The following is a 26725-nucleotide window of genomic DNA, read 5'->3' as shown; positions in this document are numbered from 1 at the left end:
TTGTTACTGATGTAGGGGGGAGCGCTACTGATCAGTCTTTGTGATTTTGATTGAAACTGTTGCAGTTTCAGTTAAGTTAGTTTTTTTGGCATATCCGTAAATTTGTGCACCATACGTCCAAATTGGTCTGAGAAGGTAAGTAGAAGTATACCTTATGTGTAAGTACCTACACATATGACGATTTGGACGTTCGACGACCATTGGCAATAATATACCGTACCGTCCAAGCAACACATTAAATACCGATTTATGAATATATTGGGTCAGAACACATTGAGGAATGTGTTGTGTAATATTATACTTCTGTTGATTAGATAGAAAACAGAGATGTGGAAGAGATAATGAGAAAAAAATAAATATCGGATTTTATTATTTTCCAATCAATTTTTTATTAAGGCATTATTACTAGAAAGTGATATTTTTATTTTATATTTTATTTTTTATGTATAGTATATAGTATAGGAAATACTAATTTTATAAAACACACTTCTCCTAGATATGATATGATGGATAGTATAAAACAATTGAACTGTTACCTTGATAAGGAACGGTTCAACCACCTTTGCGATTGATCTATTTACCTGGAATGTGTGGGAGAGCATAACAATAAAGAGTTGTCTTTCTTTTTTGTGTATCTTTTCAAACATGCCGTAGAAGGCACAATAGTAATAATGAGCTTAGTGAAAGTTATTTAAATAGGTTATTTAGTTAAATTAAGATTTTAAAATAATGTTAAATAATTTACGAACCTTACAAAACAACTATAAGAACATTTTTATTTGACATAATCGGTAAGTAGTATATTTTTTACATAGATAATAAAAAATACGTTACGAATGGTTTGACAATGTTTCGATCATTTACTAGCAAATAATAATACAGTATTAGTGGTTAAATGTATGTTATTGTACGTCATTAAATGTTAGGAAAGTATCATTAACATTAACTTCTTCTCCTTTATTTAACTTTTTTAAATACTTTCTTTCTAATTTTTTTTTACTTATATTTTTCAATTTTTTTCATATTTTCAGCATTTATTTTGTTTGAAATTAATTGGTTGAGTTTTTTTCTCCGCCTATATTCTATGAGTTGTTGAAATGTAGATCAGTGTACAACAACGTGAATCATGAGCTTTGCATGAATAATTTATCCTTCTGAATTGATGTCTCTTCATGCGAGATGGAATACCATGCTTTGACGTAACTATTATTGTTTGTTTTTAAAGTAAACATTTTTAACTAACTGATCAATATATTAGTATAACCGAAATGTTCCCTTATAACCTTTTAGGCTTAAAAGATTAATCTAATTAAAATCTGATTTGATATCATATAATTATATTATATCAACTTGACCATCGAAGTTTTGCTTTAACAATCAAGATAAAGACTTCTCTCCCAAGCATAATGAATAGTACAGTTTATTTTATCGTATATATTTTTTACGATTCCTCTGACATATTTTATGTTAAGTTTTATAAACCACAGGCGTCATGTTATTGTTCTTTTCTTTTTATAAGCACTGGAGCTTAACTAAGATCGAGCTAAGCCTCGGAACCGGTCGGTTCACACTCTCTGTAAGTATGACCTATATGTTGCTCAGGGCTCCCTCTTGTGTACTTTATTTTAAAACCTCTATATCGTTCAAGTTGTTTGAATTGAAGCATAGGGGATTGAAATCTTGGATTTTTTAATGTAATTAAATGAGACCACTGCTGATACATAAATATTCATTGTTCTTCTACGATATGAAAAAATATATGTATATAGTATTGTAAGGAAATACTGCTACTGGACCAACGGTTGTGCAAGGAGGTGATTTGGTATGAATCACACTCCATCACCAGATTTTTCTCCAATTAAGAGTACCTACTTTATGAGGCTGGGTAGACCCCGAAAGAATTCCTAACTCACAACAGAGTTGACTCACGACTACACTAACAGAATAAATATTTATTTGTTATAGCTGAATTCCAACCCGGGTCATTGGAGTTAGTATCACAGTGCCTTACCACTGAGCCACCACGCTCCCTATTAATATATATATTCTACACACTCACTCCTATACAAACACAAGATTCAGAGTCCACGGAAGGTAGACTAATTGATTTGTCTGTTTTACATTTCAATTAGATCTTCCCTTGGCCCTACACCTTTTTGTGAGCGGCTCCTTATCTTCCCTTCTATTAGTGGAACACGTCGGATTGCTTCGGTTCTTATTGTGTCTCACATATACGCCTTTTATAGCCACTTCTTATCGAAGGAACGAGGGTTAGGCCTCAAGTAGAGTTTGAGATGATAAATTTATTAGATAATCTAAAGGAAACTTTTTCTTGACATTTTTATTCTACTTAATAATATATTAACCAAGTAATGGATTTTATTAATAGTTAATAGTTTTATTTTAATTGCTATCATGTGTAATCTTTATAAGGATTGAATAATTTTCTTAATGACAATTACATTGAATAACTATGAAAATGATTCTTGCTTGAAAATAGCTGATTTAATGAATTTTTGTCTTGATAATGATTAATTAGAACTTATTTCGGAGATAGAGATAATATAATATTTAAGTCATAGTTTTTGGATGTAAGGAAAAGCTTAAACCACTATATCCACGGTATATCTTTGACCTGTGTTTCTAAAACTTTTCATAATCTCTTCGGTTTCCGATATTAGGTAGCACACTACTCTTTCTTTTTTTAAACAATTTTTTTCTGGTTAAACATTAACTGATTTTTTTTTGTAGCCAAATGCCATTGGTAACCAGGAAAAACCCTTTTTTAGGAAAAAAAAGTTTATTTTCGCGCATACATTTCTTATTTAATATGTGGAAAGAGCATCGAACATCATCATAATGGCTAATATATTAAAACAATTTAAATTTATCCATTAGCATAACTAAAATGATTTCGTTAATAATTAAGATTTGACTATTTCTGTACTCATGAGTAAGCATTTCTTTTCTCCTAACCTTAGATTAGAATTTCGTTAGAATAAAATGTTTCTTAACGCAATAAATCTGTAAACAAAAACATGATATTCTTAAATAAAGAAACACTCTCTTGGAACGATCGAGATCTTTTTGTTAAACATTCCAACTCTCAATATTATGCTAGAAAATAAAATAAATCGCCATCTTTTAATTGTTAAATTTTAATCACTGAATTTTTAGCTATACTTTTTGTAAAACCACCTGATTACTAGGAGGCCTTACTTTCACTGAAATGCCGATTTTGATAATACGCAATAAAAAAATCTTACTGAGCTACTATTCTCTGATATACACAAAAATGTTAGAACGAGCATTGACCATCACTTCTTCCACTTTTGTTTTAACTTAATAAAAACTATTTCTGGTAGCTCTTAAGATATTTAATAGAGGCAAGAAACTTGTTTTTGTTTAGATCTATTTGGTCCACTGTTTGTAGGACACATCCCGATGTGCACGGCCACTGCATACATTTATATGTTGCTTTGATTTGTGTCCATATCTTTTTTCCCGTAATATCTGCATTTTCTTTTTTAGTTAATTTCCATAGTCACATAGTGTTCTAAAATATTCTTTAGTAAAAATTGCTTCTACTTTACTATGCCTTAAGTTCTGCCTTTCATAACCTTCAAATTACTTTTACTACCAGAATTCTCTCCTGACCCAGCTGAGACAGTAGTGTTGTAACCAGTAGACGAGGAGATATTAGTCATCCTATTCGTAGGCAGCAGTAAGCGGCAGCAAATTATAGCTCATGCATACTTCTAGCCTGGCGATGGTTCAGTACATATCGTTTGTCATCGTTCCGAGTACGAGGCGCCTCTTACTGAATAATCCTTTCTTAGCTTCTTCAAAGTGACTCTGATTGCTGCGTTAGTTACAGATTGAGTTGTCAGTGAAATGGGCGCTTTCGATGGTCGTAATCCATCAATGGCACAGATCGTTTGTAGATACTTTATTCTTTATAGGTGTAGAAATATTTCGATAGGACATTTGAAATTTGAATGATGTAGATAATAATTGGTGTATTTAAAGAATCAGAATTTAATGTAGTAATTCTGTTTTTTATACAATTATTTTGCTAATCAAAATTCAAGAACAAGTTTGACCTTCTATTTTGATAACCCAACATTGTTGAGAAGGTAGATTCTTTAATCTGGAGGACCGCATATCTCTAAGACCCCGTGACCCTATCACATTTAAGACGGCACTAAGGATAGTAACGATGTTGAACAGTACTTAGGAAGTATTAAAACTATCTTCCTTACGTTTTTATTAGGAAAACCTTCTTAAAGTTTACAAGGGATATTGTAATGGAATGTAGAGGATAGGGCTCCCTACCGCAGAAGAGAGGTGAGGAATGCAATGGAAGTGAAGAAGAGTGAGGCAGTTCAAACAGAGGTGTGAGGTGCACTACTAATTGCCACTACTACCTGCTCCTCTGCCAACTTAGCTTTTTTTCTTTTGATTTTATAGCATCTTCTTCTTCCTCTTAGTCCCTTCTATTGCTCCATCTAGTTGTTGTCTTTAACCATTACGGAGTGTTAGAAGTACAAGGACTACACGTTTATTGCACTCGTAGGAGCGTTCTCTTGCATGCATCTATTGGTATAAGTCTGTCTTGATAAGTACGAGCAGCATTAGTCATGTTTATTTTATTTCGTTATTTCTTTTTTAGTATGTGGAATACGCCAAGGGGCACTTCTGATTACTGGATACGTTTTTTTTTCAAATAAAAATAATAGTAATTAACAATAAATATAAATAAACAAATTTTGAATTAGACGTTAGGGGGAGGGGGTGGAAACTTGGTTAGGTTTGGCTATTGTTTTTCTGGGCGATCAACAGCTTAGTCCCTACGACCTTTTGTTTATGACTATAATAAATTATATTATTTATTTTTCCTTTCTCTCTTTCCTTTTTTATTATACTTTATAAAAAAAAATAATTTTCATTTTATAAAATAGAATTAATTATTTTTATATTTTTGTATATAATTTATTTTCTTTTAATACCCTTATGATGTTATCTATTGATTTTTTGAAATGTGCACTCTATTATATGCAGAATGGTTAACAGGGATTGTATGTATTACATTTAGGTTTGTTTTACATTGTAATTAAATATATATGGGTCAGGTTATTATAACCAATCCTTAACCTGGTCATAAGCACTTCGTTTCTTCTACTTCCTCCTGCAGCGGAAGTATTTACCCTCTGTTGCATAATTTCTTTTATGCTTCTTAATTTGTTAGCCAGTGTAATTCCCAGTTTTTTCTGGCACTGTCTTATTAGATATTTTTTGATATCGTTCGGCTTATATATTTGGAGAGATGTGTTCTGGAGTCCAGAGAAAATTCACTTAAAACTTGGTTACGGCAAACCTCCAAAAACATACACTATTTATCCAGTTCACATAAATGCAACTTGACTGATAAGAAAATGCTATGAAACGCTCAACTGTCTGAAAAAATAGTCAGAACTTTATTGAAGGTTTAGATATTCGTTATTATGGTTCTATTTCTTGTTATAAATGAACTTTACTGATATTAAGAAGATAATTATTGAATAAATACTGAATATAACTAATGGGAAGTGATTTTATTGTTCTAGAAATGAAATAGAATTTTAAAATCTTATTAAACTGATGAATTTATTTTTCATGTTTTTGTGTCTAAACATTTTATTATTTGTATATGTATGTATAGTTGACCGTAAAAATTGATATATAGGGAGATGGTCAGGGTTGCGGTCAAAAGAGAAATAAAACTATTGTAAACTATTTTTATTTCTCTTTTGACCGCAACCCTGACCATCTCCCTATATATTTTATTATTTGAATCCTAATTTAATTTTTTAGGATTTGCTTTATTCTGGTTTGAAATATATGAGTACTGGAAAATATGTATTGGATACAATTTGATGGTTTAATTGATAAGCATGGATGTTAAAGAATTTAAAAGCCGCGAAGGATGAGAAAAAAGTTTAAACCAACAGAAGGCACAAAATTGTGACACTAAGTCAACTCGTATAAAAAAAATTAGACCTGAGAGAAAATGAGTCAGACTATGAGCGAATGCCATCAAAAACACTTTTCTGTCTCAACAGAATGTAGACCGCCTAATTTTAAATATCCACAAAAAGTGAACTGTAGAGTTCCACAACTCACCGATCACTTCTTTCTGAAACTTTTATGAAGTTTCTTGGATAGTACTGTAATTTATGAAAATATTTAGAATACGTTTCATACACACAGTGCAGTGCCGTCTTCTATTGTCGTTGCCAAAAGACAGTGCAGTTATTTGCCACGGAGCTATGGCAGGTCACTGAGAACAGTGTTGGCGACTCCAACTGCTCCCTTAATACACACTGACTCATCTTCATACTGTTACATTAAGCATTCTCTTTCTTCATGGGGCTACTTTAAATGATCATGATACAAATCTATTATTAGGTCTTGGCTTAGGCTTAGTATTTTTGTAGGCATTGTATTTTTTTTTCGATTTAATTTTTATCTTATAATTGTCGTATAATGTCAAATTAATTAACTAAATCTGCTTTAAATTTAATTTATTTTGTAATTGTAAATTATCAGTGATAATTTACATGTTATGTGTCATCATTAATTATCCATTAGCTTTCATTCATTTATTAAAACTTTAATTAAATAAAACAAATAAATGTTAGAGGTTTAATAATAATATAGGTTTAAAATTTGTGTAAATATCATAAATACCTGAAATTGATACCTTTATGTTTATTTTTTGTAAATTCACATTTCCTTAATCCTCAGCTTAAACATATATATTGTATATGATAATGTAGTTATATCAGTTAAATAGCTATAAAAATTCTGTGCAGTCATATTTTCTTTGGACATATTTTGTTGATGTTTATGGAATATAAAATGTGTGAATTATTAGCTTTCCGCTTACCTGCAACAGTAGCATTTATGACCGCGGAAACATCTTTTATTTCCCGTAATAATTTCTGTTTCGCGTAAATATGTTCAATCTGGAGTGGCTTTAACGAGGAACGAGAATGGCGATCTCCTGCCCCGTATCGGTTCCGTTTAAAGAACAGTTTGATGGTATTTTAACTGTTGTAAATAACAACCTTCCACCCCTTAACTCAAACGACTCATTAGATTTTATGTGAGGAAAATTCTGTCCCTTCTTTGTCTTTTGTTTTTATATTCCTAAAAGTTCATCCTCACACAAGACTGAAAAGACAGGAAACTGCACGCAGATTCCGACTATTACAGCACTTACTAGACAAACGGTCTAAACTTCCAACTCATTACAAAAGATTGATCTACATGACAATAATAAGGCCCATCTACGGAGTTGAGCTTTGGGGCTCCACTAAACCTTCGAATTCCTCTCGTATCCAATCCTTACAATCCAAAATCCTTCGTAAAATCCTCAATGCTACTTATTTTTTTACTAATAAACCATCCATAAAGACCTAAATGTTCCTTATGTAACCGATCTAGCCCGAACCCGATATCATTCCTTCCATTATAAACTCCTTAACCACCCAAACCCACTAGTTTCTAACCTTGCTTCCTCTTCCATTCCTGGCAATCCTCCGAGGTGCCCGAAAAGAAGATGGCCTCGTGTCCTTATATTGTAAAATGTTTTTAGAGTTCTATTACTGGGTAGTTCTCTACATGCTATGATACAGCATTATCATTATCATTATGTCATTATGATCAAATTTACTTGTTGTATTTTTTAAACAATTGTAAATATCAATAAATAAGTAAAAAAGGAATATATTACATAAGATAAATAAATAAACCGTTACTGATCTCCTATTGGCACGAAAATCCATCATTTGCAATGATCCACCCCAACTACTTACAAATAAGAGTGACCCTGGAACAACAATCTCCTCGACACTTTACCATCAGCAGGAGATTGATAGATTTTTGTTGAATAGGACTGTTTTTCCAGCTTTGGCCATCTGTCACATGTGAAATAATGGGAACTACGGAAAGGCTGAATCCAATACGTCACCCTCACACAGCAAAGCTGTCTTTACACCATGATGTATGGTCTCTCAATGTATTCTGAACCCTCTGAAAATATTAATATAGGTGTAAATTATGCTCATTTTTATTATATCTAGTGAATCAGGTTTTAAATCTATGTTTTTCATATTAACTAAATTAACTCATATATAAAATATTTGATTATAAAAAATGCTAGCATAGTTCAAATCTGTAGTATAGTTGAGTTTCTCATAAATTTCGACATCAAGTAAGTTGCCTTCAATAACCGACCATATAAATAAGCTTATCTCGATGGACCTTTCGCTATTTATTACATCTCTGTGGCCATGACGATGGCCGCTCAGTTGCTAGTTAAATATAGTTATTAAAACAATGAATTTCATGTGATCTACTCAGGGGGAATTTATGAAACAGTATTATTTCTCTAAACGGACAAATATGATGAAGATTATTTTATTCGTTCCAGAGATGATTCCGCTGAAAAGAGAACCACTGAAACAGCACAAAAATGTATTTTAAAAAATTAGCCTACAAATTTCGATTTTTTAAATTAATATTATTTTCTGTTTTAATTAATAGATTAGTTACTTAAAATAATTTACTAATTAAACCATGGTACGATCAATCGCAAAAACCTGAATTCCTATTCTTTCATATCTAATATTAAACTTTCAAGTTACATTAAAGAACTATTCTATGGATTAGAAAAATAATAAATAATATTCCTATCTTGATCAACAAGCGCAGTTATAGTATTTCTTGTAAACAAGGTGGTGTCCTCGGAATTGGTTTCATGCCATTAATCAGAATTATTCTCTCTGGTTGAAGGTATAGCAGTGCTTTTAATCCCAAGAAAATAATATTAAAACTATTCCTTTTTCAAATAGGTAATAATTTTCTGTATTCAGGGAATAAAACAACCGCCATTAAAACGAATAGAAACATTCTTCATTGTTTAAGAAAATTCTAAGCAAAACTTGGGAATATTAAGGAAAACTTAAAAAAAAAATTTACTACATATGAATCCTATATTTTCGTTTCAGTATAAATTATAATAATAAGTTTATTTCTAAGACGAAAATATAACTGGTATTTTTTTTCTATATCTCATTATTAAAATCAATCGTTGGAATCGTCTCGTAAATGCTCAACGAATATAATTTCCAAAAGTATTTAATAGAATCCTAATATTAATTTAGTTCTCTCTATAATAAGAAGTGAAGAAATTAAATCATTGTTATCTGTCTGTTTCAATGTTCTTGTTGAAGATTAGTTGGGACCTTATCATAACCTACCTTCAGGAGACATTTTTAAGCACAAACAGGATATTTATAGCAAATTTAGCGAACTCGTAGTGTTTGTTTGACCTAAATGTTAGGAGCTTAAAGAAATAGACGTAATTGTTTTGAAAAATATGAGAAGAGTAGGGTCAAGAAGAGACATCGCAGCTGCTCCTATTGCATAATATCGTCCTCGGAGTTTAAATATTTATTCTTTAGAAAAAAAAGTTTTTTTTTTATTAGTAATATATGGGTCATTCCAATATTATTTGACCATTCGATGTCCCCGATCTCCATACTCGTTTTCTGCATGGTTTCACTTGAAAAAAAAATTGTTAGATATTAATTTGTAGGTATTTTTGAGAGGTCATCAAATAAAACATAAAATTGAAATGAACCTTCCAAAAAAAATCCTACGTTGCAATTATATCTTAATATAAAATTAGAAAGCTTCGTGAGTGTAAGAGTCTCCAACGTGAGGATGCGAAGCTCAGCACGTTTTGAAACGATAAAATCAGCATTGATTTAATTTTCACCAGGGTAAATTTCATTCAGAAGAACTAACTTTGAGTGTAAAGCATGAACTGTTTTGCTGTTCAGTCCCACGTGTTTGATGAAAATAATTCATTACGTGTGTTACCATCTTTTCCGGTTGTCAATTATTCGTTGCAATCGGGAAAGAGCTTAATAATAATGAATTAACGAGTTACCTCATGATATTATTAATATAATGGAAATTTAATTACGATCTTGGATAATTTCTTGATCATCTGAAAGATATTATTTATCGATAATCCTTGGTTCTAGAGGTCATCTAGGATATTTCTCTACCCGGTATATTCTAGTACCTTTCATAAATCTCACTGGACCTCGTAGTATTCTAAATTATACAGTTGATCCACAAAAATCAAAGAAAACAACTTCAAATATTTGTTCTAATTTTCAGAAGAAGGAGTAATAAAGAAATACGACCATTTTTTTTATTTTATTGTGTATCATTAAATTCTGTCTTATATTTTCAGAAAATGGTAATAGGTACCATAGAGAACATTCACACCATATTTACAAATGTATAAGTTAAATTATAAAAAAAAAAAATTAAGGGAATGAAGAATAAAAAATAATAAATTAAAAAAATTAAACTTAAAGAAAAAAAAAATCTTAAATACAATCATTCGTATTTACATTCAACCTGGGTAATTTTTAATAACTGAAAGGATTAAACACGTTTGATGTTAGAGTTTTAACTGTTCCCCTCAGTTCAAGTCCATAAGTTTAGATACGTTTTATTATTGTCTTATAAAGTAGTATATTGCTATCTTCTGAAAGCTGTGAGTTTCTACCTCGTAATCCATATGACTGTCAGTTAAATTCTTGTCTAGTGTGTGGATTTCATGTTAGTCTTCTGGACTGTGTCTGAGAAAGGGATTAATATCCATATATGATCTGCGTAGGAGGGTGAAGGTAATATCTTTGCATTTGGACACGTTTAATTTTATCCGCCAATTTTCACATTAGCCTTCGATAATTCAATAAGGAGAGGTTCCTTTGTAGGTTTGCGAATGCTGTATCAGGATCTGTGTTTGATGAAAGGATGGCGGTATCACTGGCGAATATTTCCTACAAGGTTTCAGGATCAAGAGGAATATTTACTGTATAGAAAATGAAGAGAATAGAATCCAAAACGTAGACTTGCAAAACACCGGCCTCAACAGGATAACAATTAGAAAATTCTGTACCACGGCGGACGCGAAAGGGCCAGTCTGAAAGGTAGGGTCTAGGAATAGGACTGAGGAAGATGGACTTTAAAGTTTGAAGAGTCAAGAAATGCACCCGAACAGTACTGTTTGCACACCAGGGCTGAAAAAATACTTGAAGTCTGTGTTGAACAGTGAAATATTGAGGGCAAAATCCGAACTGATAGGAAGGGAGATTTGAAGATTCTATCATGAGTTATTTCATAGGTTTTTGAATGATAGTGGAAAGTTTTCATAAGCGAAGAAAGTGGGTGGTACGTAAGATGCAGTTGTAGAGTTATGTGGAGAACATGACTGCTTTAGGTGGAATTTGGAGAAGGATCTGAGTGGTAAGAAGGTTGTATCCTAAAAATTTGCAGAGAGTTAGGTTTTATTTTATCAGTTAGCTTTGAATACTTACATTAAAAAATTATTGATATAAGAAATAAATATTTCCGTCAGGTAAAAGGTATATGTAATAATCTCTGAATCCCATAAATTGGCATCTGCTCATAAATTTTGGTGTCAAGTAATTATTGCGTTTTACTCTTTGATCCTGTCTTCCAATTAGGCCTTTGATGTATTCATCCGATATAATTTTAACAAGCACTCTTTTTTCAGCTCGGTCTGTAGTTTCATGAGAGGACCATAATTTACATTAAAAATTTCCTGAATATGTGAAAAAATATAATGCCTTAATTGGATTTGAAAATTAGTATTTCGTATCAAGATAATTTTTTTTATATCAGATGATTATAATAATTATGATGTTTTTATAAGTTATTTTCTCTGCTTTCACCAATCAATAGAGGCCTAGAACCGATGGTTTCATGTAATAATATGCCTCTTTATTGCATTTGCCTGAAGATTAAATGTTAAAAATTTTTCATTTTTATAACTGAATGACTTGAAGAAAGGAACGACTATGGAAAAAAGTATTTTGTGCACTATGTTATTTACTCTACAATTTTATTTATTGTGCCAGTTTGGTAACACCGAAGTCTCATTACATACATCTATAATAATATGGTATATGAACTAAATAAAAGATTAAATCAGAGTTGTAATTTTTTTGAGATCGATCAATGGAAAAATTTACATCATCTGGCTTATCGTGTTCTAACCCAATTCTTTAATTGTATTTTGTCCTACTTATTTTTAATAATGAAAATTGCTGTTTCAGAAGCGCTTGTTAATAAGGAAATTCCGTGGTAGTTTTTATTTTATATTTAATTTTCATTATTTATATATATATTTTCAATTATTTACTTGATTTTTCTAGATTGTTTGAGTTTAAATGAAATACGTGAATCAGTTGATTATGAAATAAATAATGTGTGAAGGATTAGTTTGATGTATAAAAAAATGATAGAATTTTTTCACTTAACTGTTTTAAGTCCAGAGTGGTCTGTTCTATCATATTGCTAATGGTAATTTTAAAAAATTTAAAAAATATACAATGTCTATAGATTAGGAGAAAAATTGAGTTGAAATGAATTGTTAACTATTGGTATTAACGTTTAACTTAATATAGGCAGTGACCCTACTTTTTAGCACACTCTTACCCGGTATCCTTCAATTGTATCTTGTTCCACTTTGGTGTGTTTTAAGAAACACATATGGGCAACATATTAGTATCTAATATGTTATGTGGTATTTTTTATATATACTTGTAGCTAAGTTTAATTTTTTTTTGATACATTATAAAAAATTTATCTGAATTTACAATTTTTTTTTATGAAAGATGTGTGCCTGTTAATTATGAAGTACCCAATACAGGGAGGTTTATTTTTTTATTCATCTAAAAAAAAATTGAAATTTTCTCTTTATTGGTGATTTTTGTCGAAAATTTTGCTAATCCTTGTTCATAAAAAAAAATATATTAAAAGAAAAAGGGAATAGGAGTGAATTAATAATAATTTTAGCACTAACCCGTCTTAATATAGCAGTGATTTTTTTTATTGATCTAAAAAAAAATTGAAATTTTCTCTTTATTGGTGATTTTTGTCGAGAATTTTGCTAATCCTTGTTCATAAAAAAAATATATTAAAAGAAAAATGGAATAGGAGTGAATTAATAATCATTTTAGCACTAACCCGTCTTAATATAGCAGTGATTTTTTTAATAAGGTAATGATGAATATAATTCAGGAATTACGTGTTACATAAATATCGTTAAAAGTTATGAATGTAGGTTAACACACTGAACATGATTATGGAATGTAAATGACCAATCGGCAAAGGTGATAAAACATGACTCGGACAATGGCCTCATGGATTATTCATAAGGCTATATTGGCCAGGTAATGGAAAACCCAAATCTGAAATTGAAGGATGTGTAAATAACAGGCTACGCCGTTGATCTATTAGTCTGATCGCTGTATCGGCTTCACCGCTATATCCTGTCGTTCTTGTGAACAATTCAAGCCATTTTTTTTTCTCTTCACTCTGGTTGATATAAATAGGACAGCTAGGATAGGATGCCGTTTCACACAAAAACGTTTACTTAATGGCATCGTGATTATTGAGTATAGTGGCATTTAGTCATTCTTTAGATATGGAGAACACCTACGTAGAATACATACGTCTATCTGCTTTAAATAGGAAAAAAAAAGAAAATAAATATAAACAAAATAACTGTAAATGTATTTACGACTGTCTAACTAACTTGTCACTTATAAAGGCAAACAGTTATTAAATTATTTTTAAGTAGACCCGGGCATAAACTAAGAAGAGCTACACGTCCCCTACAGGGACAACAGTACAGGGACTTTCTCCCAGACAATACAAACATACAGAGAGGCCATCCTGTCATTAGACTCAGTTTATTACGGGATTAGCCGTGTCGTTCCCACAAGAACCTATGTCAGCGATCCCTGGCTCGGGGCGAGGGAGGTGTAATCACTACGGCTTGTTTGTCTTCTTGTCTCTCTTATTTTATATTTCTGTGTGGGAGGTTAGTTTATCGTTCCCAACTTATTCCGTAGATATTGTCTATGCACTTCTGAGCTTATTGAAATGTATTGAATGAGCAAGAATAGATGGACTGTAATTTGTTTTCAGAAGATCAGTTAAATGTTTTCTGCTTTGACCCTTATCAATTAAATAAATATAAATACTTGAAGAAAAAAAATAACCTTAGTGAATATTGTGTTGAATTGTATTTTGCTTAATTATATTTGTGTGGCTTAATAACGGGTGTTAGCTCTTTTTCATTCAGGTTTTTATTTTTATTTAATAAATAACGAATTGTTGATTAGATTTCCTGGAAGTAATTCTCTTGACAACAATAAAAACTTTTTATCAAAATATGACAAAGTAACGCAATCGGAAAAGATCGAGCGGTCTCGGCCGTTGGAACTAGTACAAGAGCCGGGAAGAAAAAAAAGGCAGTTATCTCATCCCAATTTTTTATTACTTTAATGAAAACTATGTATAATTACTAGTCGAAACTGATGAGTCTGCAGAGTATAGGTAGGGGGAATAAAAAATGGCGGCTATTTCAAAGCGTTAAAAATAATTAATTTTTAATTCGGAGGTTTATATCTTAAAAACCAGCAACAACACTAGAAAATTTAAAAGAACATTATTTAAAGAAGAGTACATTTGCTGAAATATGAGCCATAATAGAGCTATTTACGTCCAATAGTTCTCGAGATAAGGCCTGTTAAAAAGCAAACTTTCATAAAAATGTGCTGAAATATCAGTATTTAGTGAATCTATTTTGAGAAATCTATACCTCAATAACCATTCGACGTACAAATGTCTACTAGCACTCAAATTAAAGCTAGTTTAATGGACTATAAAGTAGTTTAGGACCTTTACTTTCATAGGAATAGTAGTTTCTATGATATTTGCTAAAATAAATTTATTTATAGTTGTTCCTACTTAAAATTACTGATCTTTCAGTACGTTCCATACAACATTGTTGGACGTAAATAGTTCTATTATGGCTCATATTTCAGCAAATGTACTCCTCTTTAAACTTACGTTTTATGTGACTTTCCGTTTTTGAGTTGGTTTTGGAATCAGGTAATTTCTAAAACATATATTTTCGCCGAAAATTCGAAATATAAATTTTTCCCGATAGTAATACTACACTTAATATATTAGTGAATGAAAAAAAATCAGCCCATTAGCTGAACATTAAGAAATTTATTTTTAACTTTATTACATTATACATTTTCTTATAATTTAAGTTAACACATTAGAATTTTAGCTCCTACAAAAGTTGGACCTGGAAGTGGAATATTATAGTGGAGTACCAGGAGTAACAGTTCCGACCGAAGAGAGATTATCCTGATCTACTGCCAGGGTATGGACAGATCCATTGCTTCCTCAGCCCTATACGTACCTAATGTATTGTTCGCCCAACCACATCCATATATCTACCCATAACTGTATTGAGATCTAACTCACGAGATTTAGGTACTCAAGTGTAGCTACCCCCGAGGTATGTGTACACTTAATAAAAAAACACATGGTCATGGATTTATCGCTACTCTACGTCTGGCTGGCTATGATATACTCATTCTTTTGAACTCTGTTTGGTATCTCAAGACGTTAAATGTAAGCAAGTGTAATTAATGTTCTATCGGTGTTGTCAGGTTCACATAAATAACATTTATTACCATAGGTCCCAACTGAATTTTCATCTATATTTTCTTTTATTAACATAGATGAGTAAGATTTTATTACTGTAATATACCGTATTTTTTTTAAATATATCTTATTATCGCTTAAACATACAATAACTTATTAAATATACATATATTTTGTTTTCAAAAATAATATTATGAACTATTTGCCAGGGGTCATATATTCTTTAGTTAAACAATTTCTGGGGAAAACGCCCTTTAAACCTTATAATAAATCTTTTATTTATTTATTGAATAGCGTAAATAAAAGGTCAAATAATCATATGATTTGAAAACGTTGATAAAAGATACATTTTATACCGAATTAATAATACAGAAACATATAATTATAAGTTCAAATACGAAAAAAACAAAACAACTTTCTTACTGTTTTTAGACGTATTTTTTCTTCTATAGAGGCACATCTCACAAAAATAATTTTTATCGTATGGTATTAATCGTATTGTATAAACTGTGGTTTAGGTGAGCTTTAGAATATTATGTAGAAGGACGTCAGTAGGGAAATTAACTCCAGGCTAAGGTAACATCTCAGGAATACGTCCAAAAAAAAAAATTAATCAAAACTTTTTCTTTTGTGAAATGTGTCACTACTGAAGCAAAGCAGAGTATAGCATTCTGCAATTTTATTTATGAAACGTATTTAATCCTCAATTTATTAAAAGTTTAAACTTTGTATTTACAATAAGTGATTACAAATTACAAACAGTATATTTCAAGGGAAGAAATAGTGTTTTATTTAAATGGGCAAAACATTGCCTCTTCCCACATTTTAATTTTTCATTTGCGTCATTAATTACCCTCGAGACCAATTTTATTTAGAGGCAACCAACCTATTCTAACCATGGTGAGGGGTCGTTTTCATTTCGTGGGACCGCCACATAAATAAAAGTCGACCCCCAAGGCAGGATTAGAACCGCCGCTGCTGCAGTTTCCGAAGTTAGGTAAGAGTGACGTCTCAACTATCTCGGCTACAAACGGCCCTCACTTACCTCTTTACGAAATATTAAGAGAAAGTATCGTGATCGTGAGAAATTTCGAATTTGTATTACAAACTGAGTTTGTATTACTGTCTAACACACACACAAACAAAATAATATAATAATTACAAACTTTATAATTAAATAATAAAAAAAGTTTTAATTTAGAAAGATGATTTAACTAATTTTTTTTAAAGATTGTTTAAAGTATTTCATGATTTATGTATGATTTTAGGGATTAGATTTGAAAATTGACAATATGAGGTCCGAAACGTTATCCAAATCATAAATTAACGATGTTTTAAGTTTCAAGGGAATTTTTCCTTCATTTAAAAGAAATTATTTTATTTTTAACTGCTAATAAGTTTGGGGTACATTATACTGACGCGTCTTCTTTAGCTGAGAAATGATTAGCTACGAATATGTTATACTTATAGTTGTAGACTCATTGTATTTTTCAAACGACAAATCTGAGTTATTATTCTATTATATAAGCGATAATGTTGTTATTATAGTTTAATTAAAATTGTCCTCTATAAGAAATTTATTATTACTAATAAGTTAAATAATAATAACTAATTAATCTATTATTATTACTGTGACGACCCATTGCCATAAAACATTTTGAAAAATAATGAAACGAATCAGAACATCGACCGTCCTGTACGCTCATTGGTGCGTACTTGATTACTATTTGAGGACAAAGTGTAATTAAATATCTATTTACTCAACTGTTATGATTAATTTTGTAATCAATTAAATCAAAGTTTAAAATCATGAGTGCCTTTGTAATTTATTATATCAAAATCAAAAACTGTAAGTAAACTTGTTATAAATTGCTTCTTGTAGTTTAAATATGATGAAATTGAAAATTTTGAGTAATTTCGTAATTAATTAGTTTTGTATTAAAACACATCTTACTTAAAAATTTGAAGTAACGTAAACACTTTTATGTCTTAAGTATAAAGAGAAACAGAGTAGTTATTTCCTCTAATAAAAAATACCTAAATCGAAAAAATATATCTACATATATTTTGTTCGAAATAGTAAGTACTCAAAGTACTAAATAATAAGCACGATTACTTTACTTTTATCTAACTTTTATCTAGTATTGATTGCAAAAATACTACATAATCAGTAATAATACAGTAATCGTATTAAGCTACTCAGTCTTCAAGTACAATTTATCCAACTGTGGATACAAGCGGAAAAATCTATATTGAAATGATGGCCAACTAATTCTTTTTTTCCGTTATGTCCAGCAATTTCAACAAATCTTTTAGTAATATGTTTTGTCTAGGCCTAATGTTATGTGCCGGTCAGAATTTTTCACTGCTAATTAATAAAATACAACTGAAAATTTTATTTTTAACATAATTACAATTATCTCCGTGTTCAAACATTTTAAACTATTCGATTTCATTTCGGTAAACCCCCAAAAAATGTTTTGTTCTCTGTTCTTAATAAGGTTTTGAACTTTTAAAATATCTTCAATCGTCCATTTATCCATCAATATTGTATGTCTTGGAAAAGGCTTTCCTTAGTTGTAAAAAACATTAAATAATTCATTTAAAATTTTACAATTTTACAAAAATTTTCTTTTCACTTGTTTTTCTAACCTGACATTATGTTTAGTATCGCATATTAGTTGGAAGGTATTAATGATATTAACTTATTGATTGTAAAATATACATGTTTTTTCTTACTTAATAAACTTTTTTTTTAGTAAAGGAATTTGGTAATGACTTCTGATTCCAAAAAACCTTTATGCTAAAACGAAAAGCTAATTTCTTTTTTTGAAATTTCAAAATCCGTTATAGACAGACAGGCTAAGCATGACACTTCGTAATAAACACAATCAAAATTTTAAATGAACGAGTATTTCTAAGTGTGAAGTATTTGAATAAAAGTAAGATAAGTTTGAAAGTCCTTTTAGTTTCCCTCAAAGCTCCTAGAGGTAGAAACAAAAAAGAGAAAGCTATAAGATTAGCACATGAGCCGCAACGGTTAGCTCTTAAGATCTTAAAGATCCTTCCTTCTTCGGGAAGCGGTAATCCTGCTTTGTCCTGCCTTGGGTCATACTTCGCCTTTTCGAAATAGTTGCGGATGTGGATACGGAGAAGGTTCAGTTATTTAACTGGACTCTCGCGATATTAACTACAGGAGAGGTTTATCATATTCTAAGTTACTTCAGTTAATCGGCAACTTAAGTTAATAATATTAGACGTTATGATTTCTACACAGAAAAGTTCAATTTTTTGCTTTTTTGTGTGTGTGTTTAGTGGGAATCGATAACTAAATAAAGTATTTAAGCTTGATAAATCCAAACCGCACCACAGCGAGCTAGCAAAACTTTTCTTTATAAAACATTAGAATGTTTCTTTGTTAAAATAATTTCAAGGGGGCTTTAAAGCGATTTATTTGTTTTTCATAAAATTATAGAATAATCCGCGATATTTTTTTTTTTTTTGTGAATATGAATATTGAATGTGCACTCTATCCTGGGCAAGGCATATTGAACAACTCGAGCATGGCCTCGGCTACAGCAAGGATCTCTGCCAAGTTAATCCTCATTTTTTTTTTATTTTTTGATTATTCTGTCAATGAATGCTGATTTTTCAAAAAATCCTATTGCATTTGAGGTTCTCTATAATTTCCTTAAAGCTCGGATATCACGGACGTTATAACTTCTTCCTTTTTCTATAGCTATTTCTTCATATTTTGATTCCTTGAAATAGAAGTTACGATGCAAACATGTTAAATATACGTATGGTTCGTAAGCTTATATTTGTTATTTGCGGACGAAGATTAGCTAAACAAAATGAACATTATCCTATTAAATGGAAGAAATATCCTGAATAAGAAGGATGAAGGAGAAGCATGATGGGTGGGGTTTAAAACAAATCTCTAGTGCCGTTAAAGTACTGTACGTATCTCTTTATTTCGGTCGTGTCTCTGTTTGTTTCGTGTACTTAATCAAATTGGATAGTCTTGTAAAGTTTTCAGTCTATAACCGTAGTCAGTAACCCTCAGTACTCTTCTCTACATACTATGCACTCACTGATTTATTCCATTTACAAAAATAACTAATGCCAAGCTCGTAAAATAGATTTCGCAAACAAGACGATTATATGTAGTTCAATTTTATTTAGTTAAGCTATCGAATCAGTTCCAGATCAGATCATTTCTCCATGAACACGGAATTCCTCTTCATTCTTCCCCATGGTATGTAAAACGCCGATAAGTCCAATGAATCGGATCGCAGGTGTTGTACTGTAATGAAGCTGTTGCATGTTTTCAGTCAGCCTTATCTGTTCGGCTGCATATCTTATTACATACATCCTTTTCATGGACACGGTACTTGAAAGGAATATTAAACATACACCTCTTTGTAGGTTTGGACATCCTTGACTAGTCGATATTGAGGTCTGTTACATCTTTTCTTTGGTGCCAGGGTATCACCAACTCGAGATAACGAGGCTATGTAACATTTCCTGTTGACGATCCATTAATCCTACCTCAAGAAGGTACAAAAGGACTTCCTCTGCTAAAAAGGACGAAGGAGCAACAAGACTTTTCATTAAGGGACTGTGATGAATGCTCCCATTAGGGCCGTTTTAACACTCATTCCCTTCTTTTCGGAATTCCCAAGCGTTACCACCAAACAAAAACATAACAATATTGCTCTGTAAAATAAATACCAGGACTTCATCTGGTGATTTACCAGTAAATGTTATCTTCGTAGAAAGATTCGTTTTTATTTAGTAGTTAGGGCTGAGAGATCATCCCTAATTGGCTATTGGTGCCCCTCCTCTTGCAATGTCCCAGCCTCTTCTCTGCCATCCTTTGTCAGAATTGCATACCTTCTATCCAATGAGCGTCGTTGGTCCACCTCCTTTCTCGGACCTTAAACTTTCAACATAATTTCAATTATAACACTGGATGCCTCGATTTATTATAATATTATATTTAGAATTCAGCTTCTAAACGTGTTTTTAATTTGCTTGTGGTCAAAATATATTTTTTTCACACATTCATTTTGCACTAATTCTATTTATAAACTGAAAATCTTAAATGTATTACATTTAGGTTTTTTAAAAATTTATTTAAACTAATTAGTGATAAATTATGATTTTTATTTCGACCTGTGGTTCATTTCAGTTACTAATCAGTATCTACCTATCTATCGACCGATAACTAAACGTTACTAAACTACAAGTGCCTTAAACTTGATGAACAGTCTTGGTTTTTGATGAGATACCTGTTTGATTTTTTTTTATGGTTTGCAGTATACTTAATCATATTTTTTCTACAACAAAGATAGTGTTGAATACACCTTATGTGACTCTTTTTTTTTTTTTTTTTTTTTTTTTTTTCCGAGCCCTCTAAAACAGAAATAAAATGTGAGTTAGTAGTGCATTACTGTGTAGAAAGAAAAAGTAATTCGTCTTGTGTCTTACCTTTTACTACCTTTGGTATTTAAAGGTTACCTGTTATATTTAATTTTACTTATGAGCTATCCGTTCAGCAACTATTTGAGTCCGGAGGTGAGGGGCCTCCTCGTGTTACTATGTGACTCTTGGAAACCAATAGGTCTTATATACTGATACTTGGTATATGAACTTATCCTGAGAAGTATCGATATCTACTTCGTAGAACTGCATCCGATCGCTGCTAGCCCTCGTAGCGATCAGACATAGTTCGTTACGTGAGGAATGGATTCGCAGAAAGATAAGGCCTCTCGAAAGGTGAATGACTCTTATGACAACACGGTTCTAGGACTCTTATTGAAATATCCTCCTTGTTTGTTTAATATAAACCGTGACTTATTTATAGATAGCGTAATCTCCATTATTTACAACATGGTAAATCACGGTGATCTATGCATTAGCGCAGCGCCACATCCACTAAGGAGGGCTTCATTCTTTAGTCTCTCAAATTATGCTCCATTTCATGTTCCAACCTTTCTCCGTTCGATTGTTCTTCTGCAAGTCTTAAATAAATATATAGTTTTGTTTATTATTATTATTATTTTTTCTTATAGCTTGTTTACAGAAAAGCATTTTGGCTAACGGTGCCTAATCAACTAGTTGCTATAATTTGGAGTGTTAATTGGATTATCTGATATTATATTAAAATAGATATATTCATAGACTCCATAAGTCCATAAGTCCTAAGTCTTCATATTTCATAACAATTATTTAGAAAGTTATGAGCTGGTATTACATCATAAACGATCAAGAAAACAGAGGAAATGTTTGTTTTATGTTTTAAACTTATAAATATGTAACATATGTCCTGTAATATTTCTATATCATTATTTTATTAATATTATCTTGTGTTTGGTGAAGTAGTTTAATGAAAATTATATTAAAATACACGGCTAAAACGTATACTAATAATGACAATTAATGTTTTGTTTTTCTTGGGAAAAATAATCTGCTTATTTAGTGTGTGGCATAAGTCAAGAAGTCATTAAGTTCCCAGCATTTCCCTCTCAACCGTGGTAGTAACTGTAATTTTAATGAACTTACATGGCTTGTATGAAGATCAACTATATAATAAAAAAATAAATAGATAACAGGTTCGACCTACATCTTATTTTAGAGCTTCAAAAATTCAAGATTTTTTATGCCGAAACACAAAGTCGCTAAGTTCCATCTTGAGCATACTCCCGCATCACTGTCTTCTCTTCTTCTCTCAGATAGGTAAAATTAAATATTATCATCATAAGTTTTCGTACTATCTCATTCTCTGGATTGCAATATTTTTATTATTATCATTCACTCAATTTTATCCTTCCCAAAGTTCTGTTTTCATTGAACACCACACTTGTCTCTTTTATTGCAATTTGTCATTCAGTGACAACTTAATTGAGCGTGAAATGTCCTATCCAGTTTTATGGAATGGTGTTAATTGATTCGATATAAATTATTGTATTGTAGATAAGATTTTATTTCACACATCATTAGAATTAATAACCAGATAACTTGAACTAATCTATAAAGATAAAATAGCAATAACATTTAAACAACCCATTTCGAGAAAGCACTCCAATATTCTGTTGTTTCTATATATCATATCGTGAAATTTGAAACTTATGCATGCATTTCATAAAGTCATAAATTTGTCTTCGATATATGAGTCGTTGAATGCAAAAGTAGTGTAAAGTAAAAACGGAATTTGGTGATATTCAACTTTTTAGAGCAAAGTATATAACGTTTTTGGTTAGACATAGCATTTGTCTCGGTTAGGAAAAAAAAACTACTGTATTACTCATGAAGGGTTGCTAGGAAGTTCTGTTGCTAGATCAACTGTTGTGCATGAAAACCAAAAAAATTTGGTCAGAATCACGCTCCACCGCCAGATTTTTACTCGGTTTATGAGGCTGGGTGGACCGCAGGAGGGCTCTAGAACCCACAGGGTTGACTCACGGTTAAATAATGCCTCATTTTATTAATTTTATTGCTCCCTTTAACTGCTATGTTAGTCAATGTTTCCTAAAAATTCAAAATATTATTTTATTGCTTGTATGAAACCATCAATTGTTAAATAAAAGTTATTAAATGATGTTTCAATAGTTCCCAATTATAAGGATCCCTAATAAAATGTTGTGTTCTTTGTAATTTTCTACTTTAATCCATCACGAAATATGCCACCATTTTGTTTAATTCCTAGTTTCTTTTTTTTAAGCATCGTATTTTTCTGGTTATGAGGCGGATTGAGAAATCTTCATTAGGGAAGGCAAAAAATTAAATAAATGAAAAATAATAATAACAGCATAACTCTTTATGAGGCTCTATATTTGATTTAACTTCTTACTGCTTTGCGCTAAGGCCTATGGAGACAGGCATCCTACTGTTTTACATATAATCCAAAAGTTTACAGTCAAGGAAGTCTATTAAAAAAAACCTCTTAGGAAAACTGAGGTTATTTTCGAGGGTCATGTGGAATTTGAACGCGAACATTTCAGATTTATTCGGATATGGAGAATATTATTTCAATAAAAAAATTATTTCTAAAATTAATATTTTATTTAATTAAATTTATTTCTAAAAATTAATTGTAGGTTAGTTGCAGTTTATAGACAGTTGAGGAACTCATATTTTTTCTATTACTCTCACTCTTCCTTCAATTTTCAGCAGCCTAAAGAAAACAAAAACTAGCGGTGAGCGATAAAATACATTCCTTCCCACTCAAGATTCAATAGTGTTAACAAATGCTGATAGACGTATTGTCACAGTTAGGTTGAGCTATCGGCTGAGACAAGATATGTTGAAGAAGGGACAGAGGCGATAAAAGAAGGCCCCCGACGGGTATCCATCCATCAATCGCAGCTGAAATGTAGAGGTATCGTCTTACACTGCCCATCGATGATCTGAGATAATCAGTGATCGAGCCTTAGCCCGAAAAGTCGTAAAACTCGGACGGTGTTGGGTATCCTCTGCCGCCAGGAATCCCAAAAATGCCAGCGGTAGTGTTGGCACCTGTCGGTAAGGTTCTGGTCGGTCGGGAAATGAAGTGATCTAGGAGACGGTCACTATGTGGTACCGGTATATGTTAGATTATTGTGAGAAATAATTAAGTAGGTATTTATAAATTTTATGTAGTGTAGCATTCCTTTTCATTTACAAAAATTCGCATCACATAACTTTCACTTATCATCTTCGAATTGAAATTAATTCTCACTAGTTTCAGAACAGATATTATAGAACAGATATGTCCAAGACGGACCTTTTATTTGTGAGATTTTCGTAATTTTTCATTACGTCTTTATATGTTACGAAGTATATGTTATTTTTTTCTAAAATCTTCGGGTCTCCAACGTTATATAATCCGTCTAGATTCTCTTATTTCCGTAAATCTGAAAAAAAAATTTTTTGTTCTTATCTCTTTAGGTTAATTAACAAATCTTTCAATGGCTTATATTTAACCATTTGTCATTACAAAGAAAAATGTAAAATGGTTAGTTATTTCAAAGGAACAAAATTAAATGTACTTTAGAGAAGCTATTTTGGATATTGGGTATTTATCTCCTGCTGGGCTATATCAATGAGAGAAAGACCTGGCTGATACTAAGGACCATTTAATTGTACCTTGATATATTCCGTTTAGTCAATATTATTAGAGCTGATTGCTGAAACCTGAATGAAATATAAACGAAATGTCAGCCGATTACATCGAAAAACCTGCTGGAACATACCAGACATAAATTCGCCTAAGAAGTATGTAATTTTAGTTTCGCCCAACTTATTGTTTTCGAGCTGAGCTCTTAATACGTAACATTTACAAGACTTTCTTATTTGGACATAGAGGTCCTCAAAACGGGTACTTCCGTCGAAAACTCAAATTCTAAATAGTTCCTGATTTAAAAACTCCTCCTTAATTTATAATCCATTTATAGATAAGTGAAAGTAAAAAAATATTTATTTTTCTACGAAAATTTATTTCGCACTGGAAACTTCCTTATCAAATTTAGATCACAAATATCTCTTCATCATCCTTCTGAAATTCTTGTTATACCCAATCGTTGGACACGCATGTACTACTTAGTTTTTTGCATTTGATATTCTCTTTCTTTTTAGAATGAGGTCATTTAAAGAAAGTTGCTACCTGGAGAGGTTCGTCTTAATTATTTGCCTCGTATTGATTGGACAGTGGCCTATCGAAGGAGGAGCTTCCTCTTGAGGGCTGACCCCAGAGGACCCAACGGTACAACAGATGTACTTCCTTAAAAGCTTTGTCCTGTCTCACTCCTCTTTTTATGACCACAGCTCTTTCTGAATTACCGCAGGGGGTCCGCCGTTTTTTCGTCGCTCTTCCCCCGCCAACAATTACAGAAGAATGTGTTCCGAAAACTGAACCACCACTCTCCAACACGCTGGACCTGTCTTCACTTCTTGTCCTTACCGAGCGGCGGCAGCAGTACGCTTCTGCTCCTTTACAAGCTCTCTCTCTCTCTCTCTTTCGCTCACCCTCTATTTTTCTTCCTAACTCCTTTCATTTCCTCTCTTTGAAAACGATTGTGAACATAAAGACTGAAAAATAATTTTCATTATTTCCATTTATATATTTCTTGTTGTTTTTTAAATTCTACTTTATGAAATTGAAACTTCTGCGAAAGATTTGTTTTGTAGCTACCTATTGTATCAAAAAGAAAAGGATTCTTAATATATTCAAAAGCCTTGCCTTAATCCATCTACTCGTTTCATACTTTTTATTCTTCCAGTTACTTCTAATTACAAAAGCTACTAGATTATATTAATTATTTTTTTTTAAAACCCGTTTTCTTCTCTAATCCTTTGCATTAATTTATTCCTTAAAAAACTTTTAATTCTTTGTTTGAATTGGATTTCGAATAGACAAGCTAATTATTTTAGCTTAATATTTAGATAAAATGATCTAATACTAATAACTGTTTAAATTCAAGACTTAAAATCATGGATGTTCCGTATTTTTTAAAGGAGAAGAGATCTCAACTAAGTTATAAACTTCTGAAATTATCAAAATAAAATTTGTAAAGGGTGAATAATTTTTTTTACTCTATTTTAATTAAATTTGTAGGTACTCTACCCTACCAAGTTTTTTTTTTTTTAGGCCAAATAGCTCATATTTTTCAATATTAGGTATTTTATTGAAACCGTTTTTTTGAACTATTTTAATGTTATGAAATCAGATTACGCGGTCCAATCCGTTTTTAAAGTAATTTTATTGGTATAGTATTATAATATTCCCTTCATTAGACTAGATTTCTTAATTATCTAGTTTTTCCTATGAATCTACCCTTCTTCATTCACTTCTCCTGGCAAGTAGAAATGTGTATGCAAGTAAAAATAACAATATTACGAGTTATCACCTACTTCTCATTCAACACGAAACTTGTGATTTTGATTTAATATCACAGGGATGACTGGAATGATATGAAATTTGAACTAGTTGAATGTTTATTACAGATCTTTCATTACCAGTCTTGTCATTTTTTGTATATGTATAAACCATCAATTTATCGACCCTAAAAAAAAAAGTTTCAAAGTTTTACCTTCTTTATTACAAATATTTCATTTA

General features: G+C 31.3%; 1 protein-coding gene across 1 annotated transcript in view; it reads left to right on the top strand.

Annotated features, from left to right (window-relative positions):
- Positions 1 to 26725, top strand: part of bnl (branchless) — a 291419-nt gene that overhangs the window by 231108 nt on the left and 33586 nt on the right. The window lies entirely within an intron of this gene.

This window comes from Halyomorpha halys, unplaced genomic scaffold, assembly GCF_000696795.3.
Source record: "Halyomorpha halys isolate HHAL.00 unplaced genomic scaffold, Hhal_1.1 Scaffold91.1, whole genome shotgun sequence".
In the NCBI taxonomy this organism is placed as follows: Eukaryota; Metazoa; Arthropoda; class Insecta; order Hemiptera; family Pentatomidae; genus Halyomorpha; species Halyomorpha halys.
The sequence above is the reverse complement of the archived record's forward strand: the minus strand, read 5'-3'. Positions and strand labels throughout refer to the sequence as shown.